General features: G+C 41.2%; 1 protein-coding gene across 1 annotated transcript in view; it reads left to right on the plus strand.

Moving 5' to 3' along the window:
* ADCY5 (adenylate cyclase 5) overlaps window positions 1-26,779 on the plus strand; it is a 219,208-nt gene that overhangs the window by 37,877 nt on the left and 154,552 nt on the right. The window lies entirely within an intron of this gene.

A 26,779-nucleotide genomic window follows, 5' to 3' on the forward strand; every position in this document is an offset into this window, starting at 1 on the left:
GGCGATTTTATGCTTTTTTAGTCTCTCAGCCTTGCTGCCGCCTCCTGTACAGGTGCCAATCGCAGAGCTATAAGGTGCTTTTAATGACACACTTGGTCTTAGAGATTCATTTCAGTGGGTGACTGTGGCAAGATGTGGTGCAAATCATCAGTCATAAGGCTTACACCAAGCCTTATTTGTCCCTTTGCTTCTGCTACTACTAACAAGGGAGCAGCTGTCTCTGAGGTAGGACAGACATTCTAAAAAGTCTAAAAGAAAATCAAAGTTGTTTTTTACAGACCTAGTCTTCTTTTCAAAATCAGAGTATTTGAGACAACCATTTTGGATCACTTGTTAAGTGTAACTCTTTCTCTCAAAAGCTTGTCAAAATTCAACATCCAGTTGACTCAGGTTTCTAAAATTGTTTCAGAAGGTTTTAAAGAGATTATCAAATAAGAAGATTTGCACTGGCAAAATGATGAGACACATATAAATTGAAGCAGGGGAGAGAGGAGAAAATAGTATTAAGTAATGCTTTTGGAGTGTTTTTTATCTTGGCATTTTGTTAAAGTGATGTAAAGATCCATAGCACTACAGAAGAGTGGAGAAAGCTCCCTTTAAAAGATGAAGACGCATCACATGCTAGTTTATTGCCATCATTCATCAGAATTGCATGCTTCAGTCCTGATTTTTCAACATCCTGTGCTATTGCAATAACCACATCCCTAGAGAGGAGAGCTGGGTAAACCTAAATGTAGTTCCAGGCACTTTGGGTGTTTTATGGTTCTAGGAATGAGACCTTGCACCTAGCTCTCCAGCTTCCATGAGAGTGTTCTAACCATGGGGCTGTGGTGTCATGTTCTCCTTCTGGTCCCATGGTGTTTGCTTTCCAACTGCACTTAGAGAGTGCCTTTGTCCAGATCAGCCTGATAGTGCAGGGAGGTGGGTTCAATAAATTTAGATGTTCTTTAGCTGAGTAGGGCATCTATCATTTTCCTGGCTGAATACTCTAAACTGTTAATTAAGGCTGAGCAGGGACAGCATGACCTCCTCCTCACTTGACACACGTGCCAAAAAAATCTTGAGGGTGAACCCTGCTCAGTCAGGCATCTCTTTGCAAGGGCCTCATGTTCTATGTCCAGCTACATGAAGACATCTGGTGCTCAGCCCTCATTCCAACACCTGGATGCTAGGGAGAAATGAGGACTTAAGAGACATTCAGGTATAAAACACCTCCTGTTAGTGGGATGTCAGTGAATCCCTGTTGTGGCGTGAGGGTCTGGAGTGCCAACTATTTGAGATATCCAGTTCCCCTAAGTGACTGCCAGGAGCCTGAACATCTGGTTCTGTTCTCTGAGGAGTCCTGAGTCAGGGCTAAGGGCTTATCGAACACGCTGGTCTCCTTTAATGTCAAAGAGGACAGATAAAGGAAATCCCAGCTAGTGATTACTTACTTGACTTCACTGCATCATGATGACAGAGACCTCCTGAGGGAATTGGAAGTGATCTGAAATAATCTAATGCTCGACATTAGGTGGGGAGGATCAGAAGTGGCAGAGGCCAACATGGCATCTGGGGAGGTTTGGCCTTCCAGGTATGGAGTTTGCATGTGAGCAAGAGCAGGTGGGCTCTGAGCACTCCAGAGCAGACTGGCAGTATGCAGCCTGAATGGAGGTTTTGTCAGTTCTCTCCTCTGAATGTTTTAGCACCTTGGCTTGTTTGCATCCATGCTTGGGGGAAAACCTGCTCCGTTGCAGAGCTGAGAGTCCTCTCTAGCAGTGGCGTGGGTGGTGTTAGCTAGTGAGTAAGTGTCACCACGGAAAGAAGACACCTTCCTATTAGATGACATGGAAACTCAGGCTTTGTGTTTCAGAAGGGGCTCCAGCTAGGGATCTGTTGTTTGTCTCAAAGTTGTCTCTGTTGTTTGTCTCAAAGTCACCCTGGGGAAAAGCAGGTTACTTCTGTTATGATAAATGCACTTTAGAATCAGCACTTGCTTATCTTCTACATCCAGATGTCCTCTCCTAGACTATCCGAGTTATCAGTTCTCAGTGGCTGCAATGAAGAGATTTGCCTTGGCTTACAGATGACTTCTCTGTTACCAGATGAGTTGGTGGATTGCTCTTAAAAACTGAGTTTTGCTGGGCATAGAAATGAGGTTTGTGCAGGTCTGTGTTTGTCTGACTGGGTGAAAAGTTACTGACTTACTGACTGAAGAAGCTACACAGTTCCTTGGTAAAATTATACAATAAATTAGGAATAGCCTAAGGTCTGTGCATTTTGACAATGTGGCTGGCTGAGAAAAAGCTTAATCTTTAGGGAGGGTTGGGCAAATATGTGAATTACTATTTCTATTGGAAAAAAAGGCCATGTGTAGTTAATTCACAGTGTTTATATGTCAGAATGGTGTCCTTTAACTTTCCAAGGGGGATATTGAGACAGTTTTTGGATAACTATCAATTGGTGGTAGAATACATCTCTCTCTGGAGTACAGCATAATCACTAATGAGAAGGAACCTGAAATTACAAAAAAGAAACAAGAAGAATTGTGTGTTTTGACGGACAACTGGAAGATTGGTCATGTCCTGCCCATGAAGTCCTTAATAAAGAGGTAGGAGTACTTCTGGAAATGTGATGGCAGACTTGACTGTGGTGAGGCATCACAATGTTTTACAGTGGAAAATGTTACGCTTACAACTCAATGGTGTTTGGTGAAGCTTGGAAGATAGAAGGATGATGTGGCATTGCCTAGTAGCTGGCTGAATGGAAGTCATGATTTCCCTCCTAGCGTTGCCAAAGAGGAGCCTTTCTTTCTGTGTGTTGGGAACTGTGTTTTGAGAGCCAATACTGCAAGATCCTTTTTCAGAGGATTTTGCAACCGTGCTAGAGCACTGAAGGGCTGTTGTTCTTGGACAAAATTTCCTTTGCAACAAAGCAATTCCATGCAAGCTGAAGGTGTTTTTATCTGCCTAGTGGCAGATCCCACAGTCTACTCTCTGGTAGTATGAAGAAGCCACCAGCAAAGCTGCTTTGTGTTGGGCCCCAGGGAAATAGGCAGCAGATAGTGGTCTCTGTCCTGAGCAGATGAGCAGGTAGGTGGTAGATCTGGAAAAGGCAGTTGCTAAACTGGTAAGTAACTTGACTAGAAGTAGACCGAGGGTCTTTTAAATACTTTTTGTCTTCTGCTATTGATTTCACCTAATGGACTTTTCTTCTTGTGCATGTACAAGATGCTTGAGCCTTTGGTGTTAAGCTTAGTTATCTGCCTGGTGAAGTTAGTATCTTTCTCCAGGTGGGTAATTTAGATGGCTTCTTGTGAGTGCTGAAGAACAGAAATTAAGTTATTCTGCAAAGCTGCCTCCCTAAAAGTATGTTATATGTATTGGGTGATTCAGAGCTTTACATGGCACTAAGAGCAAGTGACTTAGGAGGGGCTTGGAAAGTAATTCCTTTCTTCTGGGTTAGAATGTGACTGGCTGACTAAAAATGATGCTCGTTCATCTTGACATTAAAAGAGGTGTCACTCTACAGAGAAGAGAGTGGATGTTTGGAAATGCAAAGGTGTTTTGAGCTTTTCCTGTTCTTTCATAGCTCTGAGAACTGTACATGTAGGAAAATGGCAAAACTTGGCAAGCTTAAATATACAGATCTCCATATATTTTTTTACTCTCTCCTTTTGTGTACTATGCAATGTTTTTATATGGCAACCACATCAGTGAGGAGCAAGCTGTATGACTTCTGTGCAGGACATAAAATAATAAAAAAAATCTAGTCCATCCAGTTAGAGATCATTAATTTGCCTGGCTCTTCAGCAGCGCTTCAGTGTTGGAGTATCTCTATGCTAAGCGTGTGTTCAAAATCTAGTGACATCTGCTCACTCTCCTTTCTCCCCTCCCTGTTGCACTGCCATAATGCAATACAACATGAAAAAGGGATCAGTGCAATTATTACAGAGATTCATGCTTGAGACAGTGAAGGACAAATACCTTCTGCTGCTTGAGGTTTCTCTGTCATCTTATGCTCTGAAACAGAACTGGCACTAAACTGAGTGTTCATTTTGTAATGTCTTGGGTTTAGCCTTGTTTCCATAGGAAACAAGCATACAAGATGAAGCTGGCTCTGCATATATTTTCCTTCCTTCTTTTTTTCCTCTCCCTTTTTTAACCCATTGGCCAATCATGGCCAAATTTTACAGACTGGTAGAATTCTCAAGGGTAACTGTGTTACTACAGATGAGCTGCTTCCTATGGACACTAGAGAATCTGCCCAGGCCAGAGCCCTGCGACATGGCCCCAGCTGTGGGAAGAGCTTTGCTCAAAGCTTGTGCTGTGAGACGTCACTGAGCCCGACACGCAGATTGGCAGGAAACCACTTCCTTAATTCCAGTACTCGGGAATCACATTTTATATCGATAGGCAGCATTATCTGTGTTTGTAGCTGAGCCTCACATTAGGATCACATTTATATGCAGTACTCTATAGGGTGAGGATCTCCTGTTGGAAACTAGACTGGAAGCCACTGCTAACCCCAAGGCTGGGGTCTCAGATGGGCCTCCTGGGTCTGTTTGTGCTGTCTCTGTCTCATTCAAACAAATAAATAAATCCTCCTTCAGTTGTTCTTACTGCTGACAATCTCTAATTCTTGTTATGACATCTTTATTCTTTGGAAACGAGAAATACAGCTGAACAATTTTTCAAAGCAGAAGCAATCCTAGTTATACTCCTGGGTTTTACAGTCACATCTCCATGATGCATAGCCTCTGAGTGATGTTTTTTGGTCTGTTTCTCCCCCACCTCTCTTTCGGTATTTTAAATAATTCCTGTGATAGTGAGTTTTCAGCCAGCCTCGCTGCCTTCAAGTGTGAGGCATTTGCCTGAAAAAGCAAACCTCACAGTGAAGGTAGAAAGAAGCTGTGGGATAGTTTCTCCAGCTTTTTACTCTCATTTCTATCTACTGAATTATAAGTACTTGGAGAGATGTTTTCACTGTACTGTGCTTCAGGTCTAAAATGCTATGTAAAACTAAGACTTCATGACGAAAAAGCTGGTTTCAGTTACAGTGTGTGGTGTAACTGTCTTTCCATTTTAACAGTGTTGGTAGCTCACTGGGATGCTGGCGTGAGCAGATCTGTAAGCCAGTGTTTAGTGTCTATCAAATACAGTATAGTTGGGGCTTTAACTAAAGGTGCTGTTTTTATTTACTACAACCCAATTTTATTTCTTTAGCCTTCCTTCCTTGTGTTTGTTTCACTGTCATCACTGTGACACCTGAAAATCATACAAATCTAAGCCCATCCTAGAGTGGATCACAGACAGCCTGAAAGAGTTTTCCCTTCTGGACTGGTAAGGAGAAAGCAGCATCTTCCTTCAGTTCATTAAATCCCAGTTCTCCTCTTAGCTTTAGTTTGGTCTCCACTTACAGTTGCTTCATCCTTGCTCCCAGTCCACGTTGATCAAATCCATTTCCAGCTGTTTTTCTGTCCTGATCACAGTTTCCTTATGTACTAGTTATGTGACCCATACAGCTGCCTCAGGGTGCCCTGGCTGTGACAGGATTAAACAGCCTCTGTAAGAACATAAACCTCGGTAATAGGAACATGAATTTTGAAAGACAAAATTGGGATATCAGACTTGTATCAAATTTGAGGCTAGTAAAAGTCTGGTACATATTGGGATTGCTCAGCAGGGAGATTCTTCATAGCCTGTTGCACTGTTGCTAAAACACACTCTTATTTTTTACCTTTCCCATCAAGGAAAGAAAGGTCAAGGAAAGCACTCAGAATATCAGTGACAACTGGTTAAGTGCTTTGTTTGTAGTTATTTATCCCCCCCAGTTTGATAATTGTATCAGACAGGCAAACTTTCTCAATCCCGCATTACTTTAATTGGGGTGAGACGTCATTCTGTTACTGAGTTCAAGATAGGTGAAGTTCCCTGAGCCTCGCATTTTAAAAAGTCATCCCTGCACAGCAGTGAATGGGAGACCAGATTCTGCATGACCTAAACAGCCTTCCCTTTTCTGTCTGCTTGGACACCACTGGCCTTGCACAGCCTTATCTACTACTTTCCCTATTTTGTAACACTGTGCTGATCTCTGCTGATGGAGAATCACAGCGTTTCAGATGAGTCATGTGGTGATGCTCTGCTCTTAGTCGTAAGAGGAAGACAGATGGATTTCTCCCTTTGGCCTCCCTGGTGAGCTCCCTAACAAAACTCAGTCTCGCCTTCTCTCTGTCCCTCAATTATATTCTTTTTCTGTGTGCTTCACCATAACTCAGAAGAGATGTCCTGAAATAAGAGTGAAAGAACTAGTGTTTCTGCCCAAGCACACGTAACTGTGCTTGCACAAGCTCAACAAGTTGTGTTGCTTGTCCTTGCATCACTGGTACAAGCATGAGTCGTTTCTATCCCACAAAAGAAAAAAAAACATTCTTGAGATGCTTTTTTCTAACTTCCATTGGCAAGAAGCTGGGGCTTGGAGAGATCCTATGACTTCTGTGGTGTTTTTGTGACTGAACAGCAGCAGTAGGAAGTAAGGCTAAGTGTTCTGACTCGCAGCTTCTCCCCATTTGTTTGTTTAGTGGTGAGCTCTGCTACATATTGTCAAGTTGCATGCCCTCACTTGAAGTTTCATCTTGATAATGCCTAGAGAACAGCCTTACATTAGGACCTACGTGCAATACAGTCTTTGTCACACCTTGTTGATTGCCTATCCTTCATAACTACTGTCCTCTCCTAGTTCACGCCAAGGCATTTATTTTCTCTATGGCTCTGCATCATTCTTCAGCTGTTACAAGCATACAAGTGTAGCAGGGGGACCCACCAAATTATACTGTTTTAAGCATGAGAGATTTTCAAATGCAATGTTCCTATGCTGAATGAGCTGGTTGTTTTTTCTCCAGAGTTTTTAATGACTGTCTTTTGAAGTTTTAATGGTGAACCTGTTCTATATAACAATTACATTGAAGTGTTCAGAGGGAGAAGGTCATGGTTTACTTAAAATGTCAAAAGCTAAAATACACTGACATTTTGCTTTAGTTTTTGATGAGTATCGCTCTATGTTTCAGCTTTCAGGAATCTTTTATTTTAATTTCAGTGTCACTATGGCTGGCGCTCAGCTAGGTTTTGCAATTTCAAATTAAGAAGAGCATCCTGAAGATAATAAAATTTGAGAGAAATAAATTAATAACAGTGTGGTATAAAGCTTTTATTGCAGAAAGTTCAAAAGTATTCTTTGCATTCTTTGCCAGCAGTGAAGTTACTTCAGTGTAGCATAATCTGAATGTCTGCTAATAAAAGGAATATGCACTCCACTATGGCACATTTAGTTTATAGCATGGATACGTACAGTTTATCCAGTATTTAGAAATGAGCATCTCTTAGTGATGCTACATTTTTTTTTTGTCATCACTTCTTGAGCAAGCTAGATTGCCCTAGTTCTGTTATATCCTGTTACTATAAGAAATCAGCTGTACAACATAAGCAAAAATACAACCTTGTTCTAAAGCCCAAAGACTTCAGATCTGGGCTTTCTGTTCATATAAAATCGGCATACGCTATTTTGCATCCAGGTGTAAATTTTTGACATTGTTCTGACTACAGGATGTTGATAGTATAGAGGCCATAGCCTTCACCTTCAAAAACATGAGACCTCTCTATTTGACCTTCTACTAGGTGCTGTGGCCATGCTTAGTGAGTGATTGTGGAAAAGAAAAAAAAATAATTTTTTTTTAATCTATCAAATGGGGAATGTCTAGAAAGCCGCATCACTTTGTGTTGATCTAATCAAATTGAGTGTTTATGGGTACTGCTGTGGGGAAAGAGAACTGTGTGTTGCTCTGGTGATGGCAGTGGAGGAGCAATAAGCTCTGTGCGACAGGAACCGTGTGTCCAGTTCCACCACCTCACCTCATCTCAAGGCAGTACAGGCAGGTTTCCCTGCATGTGCCAGAATTCCGCCCTGCTCAGCAGCCATCTCTTTCACAATGAAGGGAGTGTGCCTGCAGATGATAACAGCTCGTTTGCATATCCATGCAAAGTAACTGGGATTGATTTCATTCATACTCCAAGCTGGGAAAGCCCTACAGAGATTAATTCCTAGTTTGTCATGGTTATGTGCAGGCTTACAGATTTACCTCTTATGTGACATGTATGACTCCACCAACTAATTCTTGCTTTAAGATGGGCTGTGTACTGATGAATTAAAGGATCTTCATGAAAAATATTCAGTCTTGATTAAAGTGGATTCTAAATGACAGTTAATTATTGTTGTCCTCTGTAAGCCATCACAATAAGGAATTACCTGTGTGGTAAAAAGGTGCCTTTTGTTTCCAGCTTGAATATCTTGTTTCTCAAATTCTGATCACTGGAATGCTTCAATGGAAAACATTCTGATCATGTTCTGCCTTTATCTCCATGATTAAGAGCTCTGTGGCATCAGTTCTTTTTTCTGCATATTAATAATTGCCTCCCCATCTTGCTTCTGTTAAGCTGCGTAAATGAGCTCCTTACGATCTGTCCTCAAGATCAGATCATGCTAGTAACTTTTCCTTGAAACCATTTCAGATTTTCAGTCTCTTTTTGTGCAGGCTGGGCTTTAGAGTAGGATGGGGCCTTCTACTAAAAGACATGCCAGGACTGTCCTTCCAGGATGCCAAGGCAGCCAGGGCTACTGGGCCAGACACTAGACCTAGATTAAGCCCAGATTTGCAGTTCACTGCATAATGCACATAGGACACTTGTCAGGGCTGAGATAGTCAGTGCAGAGGGGGGAATAACACATTTCCAGGAAAGTTTGTATGCATTTTTGTGGTGTCGTTTTTTTTTTTTTTAAATAAGTTTCATTGCATCTTCTGCACCCCACTTGGGGAAGATGTCACCTGCCTTATCAGTTCAGCATACAAATGGGTATAATGTTGTTGCTTCAGCTGACTGTGGGTTTCCAGACAGTCAGTGTTTCTCATAATGATAAGAAGTTGATTATGTGAACCCTTGCAACTTAGAGAAGATGTTTGATTTGCTAAGCAGCATTATCCCCATGTCCTTTTCATGCAAGGTTTTGATTCGCAGATCAAAACCTTGCTTGGTACAGCTCTTAAAAGGCACAGTACTGATCTTGGTGAATTTGTGGAACTGTTTTATAGTAAGTCTGTGTGTAGTTGTGACCCCTATTTGAGGGGTGGAGAAAAATCCTGATGAAAGGCCTACTTGTCCATAGCCCAGTAGGTTTACTGAGGAATAAAAAGCAGTTTAATGTTGGTCTCTAGCATATTGTCACAATTATATAGCTTGGAAAACCTGTGTTAGATTTTTTTCTTTTCTATTTCTCCTTTCCTCCTTTCCCCACTCACTGCTGGCAGGTGGTCATTTACCCTATGGTCTTTATCAAGTATGGAAATGTGTGGGTGACTTCATTTCCAAATGGATTCAGAAGAGAGCTTCCACCCACTCAGAAATGACAGTCAAATGGTTTTATTAGCCTTTGAGTTGCATGAACTTGCAACCCGTAGTGGCTTAGAGAATTGCTCTTTGAAACAAAAAGAAAGGCATTAGGATGTTTGGCTAACTAAGTGATTTGAGCAATTGAAGGTGTTTTTTTGCTTCTCCTCCCCCTCTCTGTCCTCTCCCTAAATAAAGGAGCTACTTATTCCACAACTATGTTCTAGGCTTTTAAAAATCTCTGTGGGGTAATAAGAGCCAGTGCTGCCTTTTATGTGTGAAAATAACACAGCAAACAATTGATTCTAAATTAAAGTTTGGAAGAATGAGTCAAATCCCTGTAGAAAAATAACGTGGCTGAAAATGCTTCTTTTGTAACAAGGTGATGTCAGAATTCAGAGTTCTGAGTCAACGAAATTGTCATCAAGTCAACAAAAAAATGCCAGACAAATGTGTGGTTTTACTGCTTTCTTGTCCTGATTTCATTGGGGATGCATTTTTAAAAGCAAAATATCACCTCCCTCCCTGATGCCTATATTTCTCCTAAACTAAGTTTATATTCCATTCCAAGCAACCTGCCAGGCCAGCTAATTGGAATTAATTTCCTGAAGTGCTAATATAATTCTTAAGGATGGTAATGTTCGGGGAGAGGCAGAATCTTTGACAACTCTTGCAGCTCTGCTTCTTATTCTAAGAACTAGGAGAAAGGTGTTTTGTGTCAAGACTTACCTAAGTAGGATGTTGAACAGATGGTAAATGCCAATGCATTTTTAACAGTTCTGCAAAGGAAGATTTAATCCTGGTTTTGTGGGTGAGGGGAGACAGAAGCATGGACAAATGATGCCCTGCAGCAAATCAAGGTTATGTTTGAGATTCCAGATCTATCCTATGCTGTTAGACTGTATGGCTTCCACTGTTTCAACATTTGTTTTTTCCCAAAACAAGTTTTTCTATGAATAGTTTAATCTTTCCCCTTCTGTCCATAGTGCTTTTACTCTCTCCAGTTAAAATAGTTGCTTAGAAATGAATTCATTACAGTGCTTTGTTTTCTGTGGTGGCAAAATACTAGGGAAAGCTGCAGGGCAGTTACAGAGGTAAGTGTACCCCAGTTCATGGGGGAGCTGCACAGCAGGGAGAGGCTGTGGCTCTTTCAGTCCTATGGAATTTTGCTAGATCTCTAGGCTTTCTCTGTTGCACATTTCTGTACTCAGAAAGTGTCAGGATGAAAAATATGTTCCACTGGGAAGAAGAAAAATGAACTCTCTGGCACTGAAATAGCATGCCTTTTGCTGCAAAACCTCCCTGCTCTGAATTTAGAGATTGAAATAAATGTCTTCATAATTGGCAAAAAAAATCTGAACCCCTTCTTACAACATTTTTAGATGTAAAAATACTCCTTTTATGGTCATGCCTGTATTCATCTTCTAACAAAACATGGAAACCTTTCCAGATGTGAAATTACAGCCCTCTCAGCTTTGAGGAAGCCAGACAACACCTGCAAGTCAGCCAGTAGGAATGGAGAATTCAACTAAAATCCCTCATAGGAGAGAGCTGCTGGCCCTTACTGGCAGGTCACTGCACTGTCCATGTGCTACACTGCAAGCCTACTCACAGCTCTTTGGACTGGCAAACTGGGAAAGGGGCGGTAGCTATGGCTCTGCTGTCATCTGCTCCCTACCTGCCACCTCAGATTCTCCTGAGGCCCCGACATGTGTAGACTGGCATTCCCTGTCTCCAGCCTGCACCGTGTGAAATGGAGATGGGAGATTGGAGATGATGGACAAGCTGCTTTCCTACCTGCTGCTGGCCCATGGGCTCATCTCTGCTAGGGCAGATACAATCTGGCACTTCTTTGTTGTCACTTATGTTAGGTGAGTCTTCTGGCTGGCATGAGAAGTCACAAACCCCACATGGTTAAAGCTGGTGAGGAAGCGTTGCATCTCTTGAGGAGGGGAGCCAGCCCCAGCTGGGTGAAGTGCTGTTTCTTGAGCAGGGACACCTAGCAAGACAGAGACAGGTTACCCAAAGGAAAGCAGCAAGTCAGGCTTGTGAGACATTGAAGACAAGTAATACCTTTCTTTTTGCAAAGCTTTTCTAAAGCAGTTCATTCCAGGTTGGCTGTGCTCACCTCAGAGTAGGGCAAAGGATATGCATGCTGCATATTGTTTCATGCCTTAGCATTATATGATACTGTACAAATCAATACTAGTCCCTGGATCCTGACTGCACACAAAATACATCCAGTCATGGTAGTATACAGGTAGTTGCTGATGCATTTCTCCCCCATCCTTTATGCTGTTCCCTCAGATGAAAATGTGACACTGAAAAAGGGGCCGGTGACTTGAAATACATACAGCTGTATGGGAGGAAGCAGGTGCAGGATTGGACCTTAACATGAGGCTTACGGAGGTGTCAAGGACATTACAATGCCCTTGTGTCAATTTATTAAAGTATTTGCTTTTCCAAAGTTCAGACAGCTGAAACAAAAACAAATTGTATGAAAGGACTAGGCTGTGTCCTGATGAGTAATAAAACTGCCCTTCTACCTCATTTTTCTTTGAATGAAGTTACCATTGCTTGCAATTGCTAACTAGCAAAGTTCTTCCAAATCACAACGGGAAGGAGAGCAATAAAGTTAAAATTATTAGCTGTGTGTGTGCAACACATCACTGCTGCTTCATGATTATATTTTGTGTGCTTTTCTCCCAGGTGATGGTAGGACTTAAATTATACAAATAACTAGTATCCTTAAGCTATAAAGCATGTGTTGCTGGTAATTCTGCTTATCAGCAGAGGACAGTTATGACTTGATTTATTACTTTAACTCAAGTTGTTTGGCAGCAATGCTGAAAGGTACTGTACACACTTGCCAAGGTCCCCTAAATTATGAGTATCATAAACCAAATCTTTTCAGTTACTGAGAGAAATAATTGGGAAATGAAAAGGTCAAAATTATGGTATGAAAAACCATGAACATATTTTAATAGGTTTCATGTGCTTTGGTGAACAGGCTATCCTGATATTTGCTCATAAGCCATAAAACAGGACTGGTCCTGTTTAGGGAATAATTCATAGTAAGTCATTTTGAGAGTAGCTGGTGTCTCAGACTTTTTATATGGTAAAGCTTCAAAGATAACCAGTGGTGGTTATGGTACTGGGAACATATGTTTCACTGTAATTCCGAATATAGAGATGGGAGAAGGATGGGTAGGAAGAAAAACACCCTCTGCTTGAGGGTGTTGAATATGGAATGAATATGGATTTATGTGTCTGATTCTATAGGTTTTGCCACAACGTGTATCTTGATTAAGATCCATGTTGTCCCATCATGCGCTGCTCTCCTAAATTTTCTGCAGTGTGGTCTTAAAAGGAGTAGCTCGTAAAGAAAGAATCTGCTAAGGTGCAGTTAGCTCCTGTTGTTTCTCTTCAAAAGCTTACAAATACTGAGTGTTTTTGCAAGAAAGCCTAGATGGTACTGCGTTGGTTGTGATCAAAGGCTGTGAAATGGAATTTCTGGCATACAGTAGAGGAGTTATTTCCACAGGATGAGTCCGAGTTGAGTGAAGAAGTACCGCAGACTTCCCAGTGCTGATCAGCAGCATATTTTGCTGGAGGTTTTACTTCTCAGGAAAGAGGTTTACAAGATCAAACCATTAACTGCTGTGGCAGAGTGTCTGCGTGCTCCTCTTACCAATGATGTCATGAAGTCAAGTGGATTTGCTTGGAAGTGACTTAAGATTCAGTTACTGTCATACAGACCATCAACAGCATCAAAATGCCAACAGTTCTGGTCACTGAGCCAATGATGTAGGTAATATATCCATTTTTTGGTTTAGTAAGCTGTAGTTGTGAACCACTGGGAGCATGTGTGCATGCAGCAGTACAGTGGTACAGTTAGAATATGTGATGCAGAGAACTGTCAAATACAATCTGCAAAGATCTCTGTTTCATTCTGCTGCATGTTTTGTATGCCATTTTTCCATTGGTTTTCCTGTCTCCATAAGGTTTAGAGTTGTTGAAGGCTTTTTCTAGAGAAGTAAGGCAAAATGGACATTCTTTGTCATCTTTCTTCCAGTAAATGCACCATCTTCCGTGTATGGTCAGTCTTAGCTGGTACCTTCTTTTACGAACAAAACCAGCCAGTAGGATGGAAGGAACTGAAGTGATGAAGAGTAGAAATGAGTCGTTTTTGACTGAAGCTGCTCTTTTACCCGGACAAGCAGATAACTAACTCCTACAACTGTACTTCAAATGAAGCTTGAGGCATTGGATTTCCTATTAATCTCTCCTGTGTACAGCTGTAAGCTGAACATGTGTGTGTTCCAAGTGCTGATGGAGAATTGAAGAGGACTGAATAGTTCCTGAGAGCCTCCTTGGACCAGTTAGTCACTGCGTGTGAACACATGCCAGCATGTAAAGTTGTACTGGGCTATTTTTATCAAAATGAGAACTTGTTATCAGAGAGATCAGAACATTCAATGATTAAACTTTGGTAGGTGAAAATGCAAAGGAATACGCTATTCCACGAGACAGATTGTTTGTACTTAGTGGCCTTTATGTTGCTATGATAGAGATACATGCCTTGTATCTGCATGATAGAGATAGAAATAAATATACATATACGTGCCTTGTTCCGTTTAAATACATAAAATATAAGACTCAGAGGATCAAGAGTAAGTGTTCAGCTTTCTCTACTGGCATTTCTTTCAATGTAAAATTCACCTGATCTGGAGAAATCTGAGATTAATGTACTGATACAGAAAAAGTCTTATAATGAACTCAGCTCTGTATTGCTTGACAGTTTAATCAGTGCAGCAAGATTTTTTTAGTCCCTGTTTTGTTTTAGGGTTTTTTTGCCAGTCTCTCGCTGGGTTTATATCTGCCACTTTTTACCTAGGGAAACTGTCTCAAAAGCCATTTCTAACATCATGTTTACAAAGGCTCCCTTGGAGGCACAAGAATGTTGGCAGCAGGAAAACAAGCCAGAAACATGGCTGTATCTGGGAACGCGCTAAACCTGAGAGTCTGCCAGCACACAAGCCCACTGGATTTATTGCTTAAGAAAGGAGAATCCTGAACAGGAACAAGCATCCAAGGAATGGACTGGCACATCATTGCAAGGGAAGGCACAAAGTCTCTTGGGTCTAAATTCAGTAGATTTATGTTCTTAACTGCAGTACTGGACTTGATGTTTAAACTCTGTCCTCTTTTGCAATGCTATCCTTTGAAGAATTTGGATGGAAAAAACCTGTGTCCCTATAAACTTCCTTTCTTGCTGCCATTTTTTAATTAGGAGCCTCCCTTGTTTTTACTACCAAAGAAGCTAAGTAGATTTTTTTTCTTGTTTACTTCCTTGTGTGGTATTATCTATGCCCGTAGTTTTGGGAGTGTAGCTGAGCTAACTGAGCCTGCGTGGGTGAGACAGAGCATTGAAGAATTCAATGCAGAGCTGTCATTCGTATAAATAGTCCTGACTGCCCCAGCTTGAAGTCTTTCTAGCTTACGGGGTGTGTCTTTGTAGAGAAAACTGTGTTCCCCAGCTTTTATCAGATCACTTTTCTGCCTCGGTGCCAAAACTCCTTTCTGAAAGAAGCTGTTCTAGTTTTCACCAGGAAAAAGTGTGAAAGTTCTTGTTAATATTTTTATCAATGCAGAGAGCATGAAGCTGTTGATGGAGGTGGAGCACAGCAAGACTGAGCATGGTTCTCCAGGGCTGGAAAAATCTGTGGTGGTAGTTCTGCCACAGACTCCTTCTGCAATTTTGGACAATTGGCTTGAAAATCTTTACCTTTTTTGCTTTTGCTTATTTAGATAGTGAATTCCCTAGGCCATGAATGATCTCATTGTGATGATATGTTAGATAGCAAAAGTTCCTGATGTTGGTTCTGTCTTTTGGTGCAAACGTAGTATTGATATTTCGTTAAGATCCACAGGGGACTGCAAGAGAGCAACATTAAAGAGGCTGGATTTGCATTTATGGAAATGTTTTTCACAAACACTCGTTTTTGACCCTGCTTTGCTCCCACTTGAAGTCAATGGGAGCTTTGCCTTTTACCTAAATAGGAACAGAATTAGGCTCAAGGAGAGTGAATTTTAAAATGTTGCCTTTTTGCAAGATAGAAAGAGTCCTGATGGTTCACCTTGTGCCTGGAAGACAGCTCTGTGGTGACCTACTGATGTGATGACATCCTTTTTATCCCCCCTTAATTTATCTCTTTTTCTTCCCCACCCATCTGACCAGAACTCAGAGGAATATTCACTAGGTTACTAAAAAATGTGGTTTTAAAGAAGTAGCACTTGGCAATGCTAATTACACCCCTCCCCAAATAGTAGTTGCATTAAGAATATAACTTCTGTAAAAGCCATCTCTCCTGTCAGTTTTAAATGTTCTTCTACTGGTGGCAAACAATAGACTGCTTAAATTTATTCAGTTGGTTGCAGTATATAGTTATAGCCTTTATGGATCTTTTATGTTGCAAACTTATTATTTTATTTACAGTAGGAGGAAGTACAAGTGCAATATGCCGCAGCATGCACCTCATGTCTGGCGGGTACGATATGAGAACAAACAGGTAATCCTTGGTATTCCTGAATATGTGTGTGTTGAAACGCGACAGAGATGATCAGGAAGAAGTATGAGTTTCTTTGGAAATGGCAATTTCTTCACCCCGTTTAAGACAAAAATGAGGTGGAACAGGATACTTTTTTGGGGTGTGTGTGATAATCTAGTTTCTGATACAGTTTTGACAGCATTGCACAATTATCAGTTACAGCTATGCAAAGCTTTTTCCAGTACTTGGCAGCTGTGGTTGTAATTTATATTAATGACTTTTTCTTAATGTTTGGGACATGCACTGGACCGACCCCTCTGGCAAGTGAAGTTTAACTCTATTTACACAGCATGAACGGCACAGACAGGAGCAAGGCGACCATCTCCAGGTGTCTGTGACATGATGCGTACTCACCTTGACCTGGAACAATGAGCCCTGCAGCTTCAGTTTCCACACCCACTCAAGTCTTGGCCAGCCTTGATAATAAGAATGCCAGTTTTTTTTATGGACAAATTGCCAGGGAGAAATAAGCCACCAGACCGATGTCAGAGATAGCTGTCTGAGCCATCCTGCAGCTTGACTGCACAGAGGAATTGCACTGGGCAATTCTGCTGCATGAGGCAGACCTAAACCACTCGCTGGGATTTGGTATCCTTTTTCCATGTTGTGGGGTCATTTTCTTTCAGAGGAAAACGTAGTATAAACACACTTGAAGGAAAGTGCAAGACATTGTTTATATTAAGTGTGTTGCCAGCTGTAATACAAGCCTATCCATTTCTCTTGACAAAGTGCAGTCTCTCATGAGTTTAGCACATTTAAAGAACATATTGTGCTGCACAACATATTATAGGTTTCCATGGAAATACCAAAATGCAAAAGATATTCGCTACTTTTTAAAAAGTTTTCTTGATGACCTTTGCCTATGAAATTTCAAGATTGGAAACAAGGGAAAAAAGTTAAAATCTGAGATTACTGGAGCTTCTGTGGCTCTCTGGGTTGTTAATTTGCAAGTGTGTGCTGCAAATAACTGCTTCACTATATTCAGCCAGATTCTCATTTACTAGAGCTCTGCTCCTGTCAGTGGAGTTCAGCCAAACTCCTCTGTTGTATGTTTTTAGTTAATCTGTGCTAAAAGCATCCTTTTCTGTGGCCCGCACTGGGGCTGTCAGCCAGCGTCCTGCTGTGCTATTTCATCCACTACTTGAATGAGTTATTGATCCACAAAATGGTGTTACGTGGTGTAATTGTCCTCAGCTCCTTGACTCAGCCATTATAATATGAACTGGTCACCCAGTGTTAAGAACATCGGAAGCCCCAGGGTAGACTCAGAAATGCTGATTCAAATCTTGCCATGGCACAAAAGGTATCCAGCTAGTTAGGTAGGCTTGACTTCGAGTAAAGCTTTTAGGCTGCCCTGGTGAGCTGTGCACTGTGCGGTGAGGCTGGTCTCTGCAGAATTCATCCCTTGCTTCCCCACATTCCTCTGCCTTCACTTTCCTGTAACTGGCAAACACTTCACTCGAACTTCATTCCTCTGCAGTCTTAGGATGGTGCAGATGGTGACTGCAGGTGGGAAGCAGAGCCAGTTCCTAGGACTGGCGTCCAAGGTGAGCGAGCTCTCTGCACTTTGCCATGTGAGTCTTCAAAATAATGTAGTCGTTGGAAATAAAAAAACAATTCAGTAAGTTTTAACTGTAGCAAGTACTGAAGCATCCTGTCATTACTTTGATCCCTGTTGCCCACTTACCTCTCCTCTGTTAGTCGTATAGCCATATATATTAAGCTATAACTTACTTCAGTTAGACACTTGTTATTTTATAACACTGTAGCATACAGTAAGATCCTGGCCTGGCTGATGGCTTCTCTGCAAAACACTGATTCACATTTCACTTGTGGGTGTATGAAGGATCCCTGAAAATTAGGCCATATAACATCTGGCTAAATGTATTATTGAAATATGGTCTTGCATATTATACGACATGTTTCTCACTCTCTTATGTCATGTTGCTTTATCATCTAATTTTTGTAGAAGTGTTTCTAATGGAAAGTTTGTGTGGGCTGTGTGATGGGTAGATCTCTGCTGACAGCAGGAGAGAAGGCAATCAAATGTGTTACAGATTGCACAGTAGCAGCAAATGATAATACACCCATCGTAAAAACTGACCAGCTGTTTGCATCAGCAGTGGCATAACACCACCTCATGAAGATAAAGTGTGAGAACAAACAGTACAACTACCATGGAAAGTGCTGGAGGGATGGGGAGTAATTATTGCTGGTTGCTGGTTTTAGTCTGTGGGGCAGTCAAAATGAATATGGTGACAAAGCAGTTAATTTTGCCTGGGAAGCTATCAAAATAATGAACTCAGCAGGAGCAGTTTGGCCTTGCTGTACAGATGTTTCATATGCCATGTGATAAAGAAACTGCCTGACTGCTCAAAGCAGGGACGATGCTTTGTCAGAAGAAATAAATACCACGTCGGCTTCGAACTGATGAACTGTTGGAAGCTTCTTTAGCAGAGACTCCTTTCTGAGCGCATGTTTAGCTTCACAAGACAGAGATATCAGGAAATACATTAACAGGCAGGAAAAAATGCTCCTCAGAATAACGCTTTACTATTTTTACCCAATGATGAGTTCCAGAAAACGCTTAGGAAAAATGAACGTTGTCAAACTTAAGGAGCCCAGAGTAGAGTGGTTAGCCTCAAAGAATGATACGAGCTTAAAACAGCCCTGTTCACAGCCACATTTAAAAGCAGTGCTCAGTGGTAACTGTGACTATTGCAATTTTAAAGGATGAAAGTGGAGAGCAAAGGTTAATGATGGTTTCAAGCTCCATCATTATTATTCCATTCTTTCCAAGGGAAAGATAGTGGATTAGAATATATTCCCAGCATTTTGCATTGCCCACTGTCCAAAACACCATCTGTATAGCAATATATTGATATTGTGGTTTTCAGCTCCTGTGAGGTTCTCAGTTTTTAGCTGCTTTTCAGTCAGCTGTGTGGAAAGATCTTATGCACTGGTACTGCTGGCTCAGGAAGGTGAAAAAGTAAGAAGAAAAGGTTACGAGGAAAAGGGGAGCTGACTGAAAAAGGACATTTGAAGATGGGGTAAATAGAAGCTAAACTTAGTGCAGAGAAATGGGGAAACTAGGAAAAAAGATGAGGAGGGGAGAGAGTAATCTGAGCACCAGCTGAAGAGAAGGATCTTACTACTGGGTGTAGCTAGCATAAATCTTTTATCATGCTGTCCTTTATTCAAATTCATAAAATGGAGTAGTGCCTTTTAAGCTCCTTTTTGGGTACATTCTGAGAAGTATTTCCTAAATAAATAAAAGAATAATTGACATATCTCCTTTAAAACCTCAAACCAGCAAGCAGGAATTTAACATTGCAGTTCCCATTTTACTGGGAGATGCATCCTGCATGAAAATAAACGGACCAATCCAGATTCCGCAGGTCTTTGGAAAGCCTACCACGTATTTCCGTACAGATTAATCTTCATATTGATCTCTAATACCTTGTAGCAATTTTTTACCTCTGCAAAAACAATAGCAATCCTATTTTGGTGGCCTACAGATTTGGCTGGAACTTAAGCTATCTCAATGAAGCCTCTGGAGGAATTACTATATTTTAGGTATACATTGCTTGCTGTATTGAGTTTTGTCATTTATATAGGGAGAATTACAGTGATTTTTTGGGAGTGAATTTTTTTAGATACCAAAACAACCTGGAAGTCACAAGTTCTAAAAACTTTGAAGTTCTCTAAAATAAATGTTGTTCAGAAAAATTTATTGGAACCTCATTCATTTTGCACCTTGTTCAGTTTTATATGTTTTGAAGTAGGTTGACTTAATGTATTCAAATATTAGGAATATTGTAGCTGCTTGTTGCTTTGAATGAGGATGCAAACTTACTACCTTATGGATGTCAAATAGAAAAGTCCCATGGCTGAAACTTCTTATGGTTTCTCATGGGTCTATGGTTTCAAAACAATCCTTCAAAATGCTTTCATTTTTTGATTGATCGACACTGCTAAGGTCAAACATCATCAATCAGTTTTGATATCAAAAGAACTTTTGAACACTTAACAAACCCCTTTATCTCATAAATGTCCATTTCTCTCTCCAGTGATGTGTGTGACTTTTGGAGATGAAAGCTGTGGTCTTTTTATTATTTAGAAAATGCTGTTTCATATCTTTGAGAAATTTGTTTGACTTTCAACAAGTTGCTGCTCTAGTAATCTAGTTTAAGCATATTTATACCAGAGTGGGCAAAAAACAGTGATTATATGTTGCATGTAAATGAATGTTTATCCTTCAACTAGAGAATTGAAATTGTTTGATAATCAGGGAAAAACTTGTATCTGAAGTTTTAATAAATAAACTTTTATTTGACTAGATGACCTCTAGATAGGAAAAAGTTAATGTTAAAGATAATTTATTTCATTTAGAAAAGATTTGACAGTATTTGGAATAGACTCTTTGAGATCAATTTCTAATCCAAATTAAATCCTTAATACCAATCTCTTTAATTTCTAGCCTTTCAGCTGGTTAAGCTAGCAAAGATTCATAGACAACAGTCGTGAATCTAAAATTACTCATGCATGGTAACAACTTCAGACAGGTAAACTTTTTGAGCATATGGAAGCCTTGTTAAGGGCTTACTGGAGTAGAAACTGTCACTTGTGCTGAAAGGATGATTTCTGAACACCGTGCTGTTGTCACTCGAGTGCCTCAAGAGCCTAACTGAAATCTGGGCTTTTGTATCTTCACTGTCAGCAATATCATAGAGAGAAGCTGTGTATGTTCTGGCATATTTATACTTAAAATTGAGGCAAGAGAGTACGATAGGCAGAGAGTGAAGTGACTTGCCTGGACGTGCAAGCAGAGCTGATATTCAATACTAGGTGTTCAGTGCCCAGTGTCTTATTTGTAATGGGACTCTTTAATTCAGTGGTGCTTGTGAGGTCCAGAGCTACCTCCATCCTGGTAGACCTCTGAAAGCTATTTTTGTAGTCTACTCCTTGTTCATCAGAACTGCTTCTCGCGGACATGGCAGAGTAGGGCTGTTGTTTGAGGGTTTTGCTTGTATTTCTCTCCAAAGGACAGATGGCAGCCAGTGTTACAACAAAAACCTTGGTGACAATTAAATGCATCTGGGTGTGCCAGTTCTAGATACCTGTCTCCATTTAGCCATAACTTTTTTTGTCTTTTCTTGTTTTGCTGAAGGTGCAACTTCCAGGATCTGGGGACAACTAGCTTTGGCTTGGTGGACTTGGAAACCTGCTGATTTCAGGGTGTTCAAATTCTGTACTGAATCAGAATGAGAATTGAACATCTGCCTGCCTCAGGAGACATACAATTTTCTGGGACTGTTCTCATTTTTAACCACATTAGCAATAAATTTCATTAAGTGTATAGCCCAGAAAGTCTATGCTTGTGTATATGCAGCTTGCATATATGTTGTCAGATTTGCATAGGCAGGTGTGACTGTATTCCCTGATGCAGAGTTATAATATTTTTTAATTGTAGCTTCATGTTGTCCTTCAAGTGGCAGACTGAATGAGTTTGTAAGTGCCATTTTGTTGGCACTTTTGGATGAAATACTTGCCCTTTGACACTCCTCCAATCTCAAACTGCTACCGAGAGCTGTAAATGCCCTAGTTCCTTTTGTGGCTGCAGCAGGATCCCTCCAGCATAAAAGCTTCAGAGGGCAGTGATTTTGTAGGCAGGGCTGATGTGATTAGGCACATCTATAATCCATAATGCAGTACGGACTCTGAACGGTGCTGTGGCCCATAGGACATCCTCACGAAATTACCGTAATTTGGAAAGGCCCAAAGGTCGAAGCAGCTGAAGGAGAGCACAAGCAAGGGTGCCAACAGGTGACACAAAGTCCCTTTAGTTTGTACTGTCCTTAGGCTCTGAATTCTAAACTGCTCCTCTTTATGGATGTAGAATGAAATCTTGCCCTTATTTCATTCCCAGAATAATGCATAATGCTGCAAAATTACATCAATTTCTGTCCAAAACTGTTGCAAAAGCCTTATCTGTGATAGCAGCTAGAGAGTACCTCATTTAAAAAAATCATCCTGTACACAGAAAAGGCAGGAGTTCATCTTGCATTACCAGCTTTAAAGTGACTTGTATGACTTCTTACTATTTAATTAACTTAGTGTTTAAGTGCATGTGAGAAAGTATTTTTCTCTGACACAGGGGTTTTTTTTCTTCCCCTTAAGAGCTAGAATATTATTCATGTGATAAGCTGTAACAAATCTGTAATGAGAAAGATGAATATAGAACAGTTCATTAGTTTCCTTTAAGAGCACTGATACTGTAGATATTTGTTAATTTAGGCTGAAAAATGATTCTTCAGCTCTGTGCAGAAAAGAACAATGTAATCAATCTTGTGCCTTTGTGCAGGGCATTCCTTTCAAAGGCAGCAGAGTGCAGGATCCAGCTATTCTGTGTCCATAGCTATATTTTTCCTTCTTCTCAGCTGTCAGTTGCATCCCCTGGAAATGCCTCTGTATTCAGTGCACGTGTTGAATGTGCAGCATGTTGCTTCTCGAAAAGACCATTCCAGTTTTTAATGAAAACAATTTTTTCATGTGCAACCAGTGATCACAGTGGGTATCAGGGACAGGTTCAAAGCCCACACTCTACAAAACTTCAAATCTAAACAGGGGGTGGGAATTTTAGAAGGCTCAGGAGGGTTTTCCCCTGTGAGAGCCTGTGACAATGCCATTCAATAATAATTAAAGGATAATGTTAGAGACCCACAGCTAATCTTGACAAGACAGTATTTTTTTTCTTCACGCTCTGTGAGCAATTTGAATGCCATTCCTTTCTCCTCTTCAAAAATTATTTTTATTAGCGTTTCCAAAATATACATTATAGGAGAATGTAAACATTACAGGATACCAGTCTAGCTGTGATTTGATACAAACTAAAATTACCATCATCAGCAATAAGCAGAGAAACCATAAAAGGGACATGAAGCAGCGCTGCATATTTCCGTAGGGGCAAGGTCAAATGTGAGAGACGTCCCAGCCTCTCTGCTGAGGAGGAGGAGGTGATTGAAAGGGTGAGGCACTGGGATTTCATCAGGCTTCGGTGACTGTTTGAAGAGAAATAAAAAAGACAAAATACTAGCTCTGCTTAAAAGGGAGCATAATGCAGGTGGGACAAATGGCCAGTGTGTTATTTTAGGAAAGGTGAATTGTTTGATTTATGAAGGAGACGGTGTGACTTAATGTACAGGGGAAGGGCCTGTGGGAAGCAGAAAATTTTGTCATGGGTCATCTTTGTTTTTACATTCACTGACTTGATACCCTGGGCCTTTTGATGCTGCTTTGTAGGGCAGGATGTGTGCAGTATGCTCTGTGAATGAAAAGTACCTTGGGTTGATACCCGATGGCACTGCCTGTACCTGCAGTGCTGCAGCAGGCTGGGAAGGGAAGGAGTTCATGGACAGCACTGCTCTGCCCACGCAGTTCATCTGCCTCGGGACTAGGGACGGCATCCTTGGTGAAAGCACAGCTGCAACCCCTGAAGCTCTCTGAAGCTGTCAGAGCTCCTCAAGCTGAACTACATATGCTGCCAGTCACATGCAAACCACTTAAAGGCAATATGCAGGACTTCTCCCACCCACGTGCCTTGCCACCTTTGCTGTGGGCCGTATGGAGAACGTCTGCGTGGGTTCTGTGTCCCACTGTGTGAGGGAAGACCGGTGCCTGCTGCCACTGCTGCCCTACTGCTCCCACAGGCTCTTCTGCAAACCTAGGAAGGGCCTGGCGACAAGTGGCTGTGGATAGTGATACTTTTCGTTGCAACAAGCAGATTCTAAGAGTTGATGTCTCTCCACAGACAAAGTTTTGAGACACCTGAATTTGAACTAGGGTGTAAAGAAATCTGTTATGGCATGGGAAGGGGGAGATGCTTTCCTTCATCTTGTTCTTTCCTGTAAAACTTCAGCAAGTTTTTCTGCAAGGGGAAGCTGACCCAAGTAGCTGTTGCAAAATAAACTACTTTGCAAGAGTAATTTGCTTATTTCATATTCTAAAATGGGTATTGCACTTTAAAACTATGCCTCATTCCAGAACAAAGGCTTTGTGTAGATAAACCTTCCAAGGAAGACTAACCCTAGAAATACTGAAATTGGAATAACCAAAAAGGACACACAGCAAATGAAACAGACTGAGACAGTAGTCCGTGGCATGAGAAGCCTAATGCTCAGTGGACCATATTCCACTGTTTATGCTCATACTGGTTAGCACTACAAAGTCTCTCAAGCATGCTGTAATACGATGATGAGAGAGAACCATAACAATCGATAAGGCAGTTATGGTTCAGCCTGCGATAGGTAACTCATCTTAAACTGCAACTTCATCTTTGTGTGCAGGTGTGCTCACTGATCTCACTAGCTAGAGGCCCTGTGGGCACATTACCAGTGCTATCTCTTGAATTTGGACTCTCTGTTTATTTGCTCACCGGATAGCTTGATGGTCTTGGGATAGTGGATTTAAGCTCTCCTTTTCCCGAATATGGGGTAAGAAAAATACCGGGAGAAGTCTATGTAAAATGGAATGCAAGGGATGTTTTCAGGTCATCTGTTTATGGCTGATTGATTGCCACTGCTCTTGAGAAGCATGGCTACCTGAAGACCTTTTTTATTTATGGGCAACCTCATCATTGCTTAGTTTGTGGCTTTATTTTACTGCACCTGTCACCCATCCGCCCATACCTCCTCCCACATGCAATCACAGATACAAAATGGTTCTGTTACACAGACCCAGATTGTGTTGCAAACAGATACGCTAAAATTACAGTTCAGCACAGTGCAGATGATTTGTAGCTACAGTGCAGTGGTCTATCATTTCAAGTTACTGTAAGTGTGTGTTGCTGGAGGGGATTTTAATTAGGGAGCAGTCAGGCACACCTTTACTGCCAGCAGGGACTGTGTGCATGCTGAGCTCTGTAACCCAAAGGAAGGATGGACCCGGACTCCAGGTGCCTGCTTTGATCGCCTTTTAGCATCATGGCCAGCGTGTGAGGGCAGAATGGTATCCAAGCAGCTGCACCTACCTCAGTGTAACTCACCTTTTACAGTCAGAACCCCATTGCCAGACTCTGCAACCATCGTTTCTTACCTGCAGTGGAGAGCCAGCGATGCTAGGAAATAGGTTGGAAAATGCACAGCAGCTAATCTGCTTTTATTTGTGGCATGCTCAGATGATTGCAGATGGGACGTTCAAACCCAAAGATACATTACAGAGAGGTTAGAGACTGGGCTTGCCACTCGCACAGACATTCCATGTTTCTGATGGGTTTCCAAGGTCAGTAGATTAACTTAACATATTTTCCCAAGACCTAGAAGAAATTACATGTTTAAAATGTGTTCACTGTCTGTTGCAAGGTCGAGCTAGCCTAGGGGAGACTTTAAAACATTGGCTTCTTGTGATGGACCAGGGGGTTTTATTTTGCAGAGCTGTCAGTATCTTGTATTAATTTGTTCTATCACACACAATCCCAACAAAAGATAAAAAGCAGAACTTTGAGAGTTTTGTTGACTATATGCATATTCAGGGGTACGGGGAAGATTGTTGTTGATTCAATCTGTTTCTTTCAATTGTTTTCCTAGGTTAAATCTAGATCTTCTGTGCTCTTGTACTGTGCTATAGTAATAATATACTAACTATAATAACAATGAAGACAGGTGATTGACGCTGCCAACTTCCGTTGGATGTCTGACAGAGATCTGCACAAGACTTGTGTTGTTGATGGTTTGCTAATGTGAATAGATTTTCTTTAAACACTATAAAACCTTCTAATTAGCTTGTAAATAGAGCAGTACATTTTGAATAAGGGAAATGTTAAATAAACCATAATATTTAAACCAGATTTTATTTCTGGCAATTACCCAGACTCCAAAGATAAATTATCTTTCATTAAATTACAGTGAGAGCCTATTATTGCTAGCCTTTGTGTAAAAGTATACTTACCTGTAGTCAGAGAAAGATAGGCAGGAGAGAACAAGAGAAGGGTGAGGTGAGGGTGAGGTGATGTGTCTAATGAGTCAGGTCTTTCTTCTGAAAGAGAAGGGTTTCACTTCAGTAACAGTAGTCCTTGAAAGTTGTTTGTATTGCTGCGTTGCACTGAATTGACCTCATGTTATCAGTCAGCTTTGGGTAGAATTAATTCCCCTTCTTCCCAGATGAGGGTGCTTTGAAAACAGAATACCTCAGATAATCCTAATTTTTCTGGACCAGGTCTGGCAGCTGCAGTGTGTTGGCAACAGGTTTGCATCTGCTTCTGTCTCAAGGGAGGCTGGTGCACACACACAGTCCTTCTAACAGAGAGATGGTAGTACCTCTGCTTCCCACAATTCGTGTGGAGCCTGGTCATACTGGAAATACTGGATTGTCAAGTGGGGAAGACGGACAAGGTGTGAAATGTACAGGTGGCTCTATCACATCCTTGGAATACCTCCATTGTCTCCTGCAGAGGAAGACTCTTCCTGTCTGAGAGGTCAGAAATACTTGAATCAGGAAAAGTCTTAAGTGCATGCGTCAGGGGTGCTTCGGAGAAGATCTTCATTTCCTCCCTGCTCCTTAGGGAGGATGAAATGTAAAAATCTGTGGGACGTGGAATTTTTTACAATTGTAGCACGTACAAAGTATCAACTGGGGTTAAGACAGGAAAGCCTTTGTGCAATAGTGTAATTCCCCTTTCTCAACTCTGATTTCCGAGAAGCAGGTGTACCTGACCTGCCTCTCCACACTTGTACAGACCCATGTAGGTGTACAAGT

The sequence above is a fragment of the Pelecanus crispus genome, chromosome 5 (genome assembly GCF_030463565.1).
Source record: "Pelecanus crispus isolate bPelCri1 chromosome 5, bPelCri1.pri, whole genome shotgun sequence".
Lineage (NCBI taxonomy): Eukaryota > Metazoa > Chordata > Aves > Pelecaniformes > Pelecanidae > Pelecanus > Pelecanus crispus.